Source organism: Polypterus senegalus, chromosome 9 (assembly GCF_016835505.1).
Source record: "Polypterus senegalus isolate Bchr_013 chromosome 9, ASM1683550v1, whole genome shotgun sequence".
Lineage (NCBI taxonomy): Eukaryota > Metazoa > Chordata > Cladistia > Polypteriformes > Polypteridae > Polypterus > Polypterus senegalus.
The window spans coordinates 122293544-122299609 of NC_053162.1; positions in this window are offsets into that span (position 1 = coordinate 122293544).

Consider the following 6066-nt stretch of genomic DNA (forward strand, 5'->3'; position numbering starts at 1 on the left):
CAGTAGAAGGATTCCTTTGATATATTGTATTGAGTTGAGTAACAGTATATCTGGATTGGCAAATTGAGGTGGTGGTCCCCATCTGTAAGAAAGTGCACTGGAGGGTGTGTTCCAGCTTTAGGAGGACCTCACTCCTTAGCCTCCCTGCCAGGACGCCTATGCCAGGGTTCTGTTGGTTGAGTCTCGGATTCAGGAGGAACAGTACGGGTTTTGTCCCAGGTATGACAAGCTTTTTAAGCTTACAAGGATTTTGCAGGGTTCAAAAGGATATTCCCAAAATGTGTAGTGGACTTGGAATAGGCGTGGTTGTATTGGGAGTAGCTGTTGTTGGCCATTTGGTCTCATTCCTGGTGGGGTTGGGTCTCCTCCAGTGCTACTTTGTCTCCAATTCTGTTCATAATTTTTCTGGACATAATTTTTAGGTGCAGCCCAGGAATGGAAGGTTTCCAGATCAGTGACCCCAGAATTGCATCTCCGCTTTTTGTGGATGATGTAGTTCATCAGGCTGTGATCTGTGGGGTAATTTGCAGCAAAGTATGAAATGATTGGGATGAGGATCAGCACTTCCAAGTCTAAGGTCATAGCTGTAAGATCAAAAAAGGGGGGAATGTCTCCTCCAGGTTGGGGATGAGGTGCTACCTCAAGCATAGGCATTTAAGTATCTATGGATCTTGCTAATGAGTGAAAGAAGAAGGGAACGTAAGATTTACAGGTGAATTAAAGCAGTGTTCGCAGTGAAGTGAATGTTGTACCGGTCAGTTGCGCAGAAGAGGGAGCTGATCCAAAAGCCGAAGTTCCCGATTTACTGGTCAATCAATGTTCCTACCTTCACCTATGGTTACAAGCTGTGTGTACAAGTGACAGAAATGAGCTTCCTAGTCAGGGTGTTTGGGCTCAGCCTTAAAAATAGAGTGAGAAGTGCAGACATTCATGAGGAGCTCAGTGTAGACCCAGAGCTCCTCTATAGCGAAAGGAATTAATTGAGGTAATTTGGACTCCTGATTAGGATACCTCCTGGATGCCTCTCTAGAGAGGTATTTTGGGCCTATCCAACTGGGAGGAGACCTCAGGGAAAAGCCCAGAACATAATTGAGAGATTATATCTCTTAGATGGCCTGTAAACACCTCAATATCCTACTGGAGGAATTGAAGGAGGTTGAGGGGAAAAGGGATGTCTGAGCATCATTGCCTAGACTAATACCCCTATGACCTTGACCCAGATAACCAGTACAAAATGGATGGATGGTGTCATTAACAGTGGAAATGCACTTGTCCAACAAATAAATGTTGGGGCTTCAAATGGGGCTCCCCTTTTAATAACTAAGCAGTCCACCAAAATAAACATGCACACTGTGGTGCAAACACAAAATAAAAAATTTAAAAAGTTAGTATTACCTGGTAAGAATATGGCGATCCAAATCTCTGTCCAGTAAGCGTCTCTTCCTGAAATGAGATGACCCATAACTGGAGGGACTCACCTTTATAGTTGCTTGACCAGAAGGGACGGAGTCAGTTGTCCTCATTGGGTGGTTTCTTTTAGCTGCGGATGGAAAAAGAGGCAATATAATCAGTGACAGCACCCTCTCATGTCCCAGAGTTATAGTGCTTACCTCTGATGCATCAAAAAGAGGTAAATGCAAAAAACAGATTACAGTATGCCATGTTCCTGACAATTAGCTAATCAGAGTGAACAACAGAAGTGAAGTTGGAAATATTTGATTAGTGGTTTATTAAGTACTGGCAACTGTTTTGGCATATTATTTCTGAACTTTGATCAGTTTTTCACTTTATTGTTAAATTTTAATGTCAATGATGGTGCTGTGGTGACTTTATGTTTATTTTTTATTTTTTTATCTGTTTTAAAATTCAGCTTTTGTTTTTCCTTTGTGTGCCCTCATTTTCTGATTTATTGTAATTAGTTCTCAGTCTTGAATTTACCAGCAATTCACATTATTTTATAAAGCAAGCTTGATTCCTGATCAAAGACGTTTACTCACGAAGACACCATACAGCAGGGGTGCCCACACTTTTTCGGCTTGCGAGCTACTTTTAAAATGACCAGGTCGAAATGATCTACCTACATTAAAATGCTATATATATATATATATATATATATATATATATATATATATATATATATATATATATATATATATATATATATATATTATAAAATATATGTTGTCATAACTTGCATAACTGAATAACCTTTATGGCACAATAACAATTCAATACATTTATGGTCACTACAGTATTTGGATTTAATAATCTTCAAGTGTGAAAAGGCTGACTCGCATAAAAAAGTAGAGCCGAATAATGCAGTCAAGGAGCTTTTGAATTCAGCCGAGTGAAAAATGACGGCTTTCCGATTAACTGTGATTTTAGTTCCCTCTCCTTTCTCTTTCTCAGATCGCTTTTCGGAAGGAAGTCAGTTTCGTAGTTTTTATGAACATTTCGAAAGTGCCTTTGCACATTTTCCTTCTTTGGAATAGCAACGATAGATTGACAGATCAGACATACGCAGTTCGATTGTGACATTGTGAGAGAAAAAAAAATCCTCTTCCAATTCCACATCCAGCCCATACCCTCCCCAAACAATTATTTTTTAAAATCCTTTCTTTAGTCGATATAAATTGGAAGACTAACTAGATCACAGCCGGAGTTTTTAGGTAGCTCGCGTGTTTGATTGTGCGTGCGGGATGACAGAAGAAAAGAGATCTCAGACTGGCCGCCCTGTATATCAATCAAGTGGCAAATACCATATAATAGGGAGGATTTATGATAAGACTAACGTTTAATTTTTTTTTTTTTAATGCAACGCGACCTACCTGCACTACCTTTGCGATCTACCGGTCGATCACGATCAAAGCATTGGGCATCCCTGCCATACAGGCACAGGATACGACTTCAAAGGTCAAAGTGAAGACTGCCAAGCCACTTGATATTGTCAATAAAAATCTACCTGCTCAGTTTTCTTTAGCTTGACATCTTTTTTCCTTTGGGGTGGGGGGTACGGCATAGAATATTGGACCTCTGTCACAAGAACTGAAAGATTAGGATGTGACCAACCCCTGAACATTGCACAGATCAAACTGTCTTTTCAAGTGATATCAGATTTTCTGTGAATAATATGGAATAAGATGGCTGGTTGATTATTGCTAATTCAGCTATTAGGACATATGCTTTAAATAGTTGAAAATGAAAGAATGAACATGAAAATATAGCTTGCAAATTTCATTCAGTATAAAAAGAGTCCTTGCAAAGAATTTTTAGGTATTTGAGTGTGTGATGGATAGCCGAGGAGCAGGGTACAAGGAGAAGGGCAATTTATACCTTGGGACATGAGAAGGCAGAAACCCAAACGGGTTGCATTGGGGCCACGAGCTTGGGGCTTAGAAGCTCAAACCTGTTGGGGTCCATGGCCACCACTAGGAGGTGCCTGGACAGCTCCGGAAACAAGGTCTGCAGTACTTCCGCCAGAAGAGGAGCTGGGTTCACATGCAGTATCAGGGGGCACTAAAATGTTGAAATTCCGGAGATCGAAATTTTTGAGGAATCTAAAGGTCCAAACCAACTGATCAGATTGCATAATATTAAGAGACAGTGCCTACTATGTCTGATGACTTTTTCTTTTCTTGCACTAAACACACCTGAGTAGGCAGGCTTCAACACTGCTCATTGCAGAACAAGATACAGGTATTCTATTGAGCATTTAAATGGAGTTCTGAGGAACAAGGAGCATGCAATATAATACTTGCTTATATTGTTCTGCACAATATTGCTAACAAGCAGAATGCCCTTCTCTGTGATGCACCTGAGCTGCTGAAAATTCAGACACACCTCCAGTTTTCTCTTAGAATAAGAGACTCACTGGACATGCAATAAGGGATACCATTGTTAGAAACTATTTTTATTTTTGTCATTGTAATTAATTAACAGTGTCAAATGAAAGTTCATATTGAATAATTTTTTGTTTGATTTTGTCAGCTATTTGAAGGATTATTTTATGGGGACAAAATCCTTTTTTGACCTTATTGTACTGAAAAGTGCAATAGCCTAATTTCTATTTTATCTTCTTTATCACTGTAATGGTAAACATATCAGGTGCAAAATATAAATAAATAAATGTGCTGTGACCAGAGTCACCACTGGTTAGTTGCCTGTAATTGCGCCGACTGTCATTCATGTTGGGTTCAGTACTTCCCCTGCTCCATTATTCCTCCCGCATGGTGCCACCAGCTGCATGCTCTTAAATGCAAGCTTTCCCTCTGTTAAACAGTAAAACTAAGGAAAAGAAACACAGCTGTCATTCAGAAAACTCCCCCTTAAACAGTATTTCAATGAGAAAGAAACTCTCTCTTACCCATCCCCTTTGCAGGATCAGCTGCAGGCTTGCAGTCTTACCAAGCAACATGCTTCTCGCACGAAGTTTACAACATTTAAAAATGCTGAGCCCTGGCCAACCTAATGATTCACTCTCCTGTTCTCTCTCCCTCAGACTGCATCTGGTCCAGTCGCTGCTTTCAAGCTGCTGAACCTGCTTGATGAAGAAGCCTTTGGGTTCTTTTGACGTGGAGCGGTGACCTGGACTGCCATGTTGGACAGTTGTGTATTTTTCTGCTGTTGATAATCCCCTTCTGAATAAAGTCTTTTGTCTGTACCTGCCAGTTCAGCAATAAATATTCTGATCCCTTTTCCAGTCTCCTGTGCAACTCTGTGACCCAAGTTTGACAGTGTATATACTAGATGATATAAATGTTGTTTATTTGACCAATTTAAATTAAATTTAAATTATATTTTGTTCCTGAAATCCATCCTGAATCCACCCTATGGCCGAGATCAGAATAATAAGATTTCGAATGACGCAGACTGGGAGTTTGATCTTGATTAAAACCAAGATTGGATTATGTGATCTAATCCAATATCAGAATCAAATTTTTAGTTTTGAACAATCCATTTTCAAGATTTGATCAAATCCAATACCCAAAATCTGATCTGATTACTTTTGAACAACTGGGCCCAGGAGATTGAATAATGCAATGGTCCCAGCAATTTCCTCAGGAAATTGATCCTGTGGACTCTTCTACCTGTGGCTCCTGAACCTTTGTACAAAGCTAACACATGTGCAGGCTAACAGAATGCAACAGACACACAGAGAACAAAATCCTTAATTGTAACCTGGTTAGGGGTTTACATGGCCAAATAACTGAGTTACTAATGGAGAAATGTACATATGTTAACCTACCTAGTTTCTCAATGACCAATATGTCAGTTTCTCTAACTAAAATAAGTTTTACATAGCATTTCAGAAACAGGGTTTTTGTGAATGGCCCGGTCCTTAAAGCTCTTATAAACATTCTCAGGACAGGATAGTGACTGTCTGCTCTACCACTTCCTCCAGCAAGTCCAACATGATTTTGAAGATTATTTAGTCTGTTGTCATCGTCTGCACTAATGTCATGTTCCCAGCACACTACCTCATAGTGAAATACACTGGTCACTACAGACTGATAGACAACGTGTAACAGTGGCCTGTATACATCAAGCAACCTCAACTTCCTCAGGAAACTGAAGTGAATCTGACCCTCCTTGTTTACAGCTTGGTACTCCACTCAAGCTTGTCATTCGGATGCACCCTGAGGTTTAAGTATGTCCTCATCACCTCCACATCTTCACTATCTAAAAGAACCTGGGGCAGAGTGGGCTTGACCCTCCTGAAATCTATGATTACCTCTTTTGTTTTAATGATGTTGAGTTGAAATTGCATCATTCAACATAGTCTTTCACTTGTGTGCTGTATTCACTCTTCTGCCCACCACTGATACACCTAACTATGGCTGTGGCATCAGAAAATTTCTGAAGATAACCTGATTCTGTATTGTATCTACTGTATGGTCTGAGGTGTACAGGCTAAATAGAAAGAGAGGCAGTATTTCCCTTTGGAACCCTTTTGCTGCTCATGGCCTTGTCCAATACACAGTCCTTAAGCTGCACAAACTGTGGTCTACCAGTTAATTAGTCCATTATGCAGAACATGATACTGTAGTATCATCAACCCTTATTGAC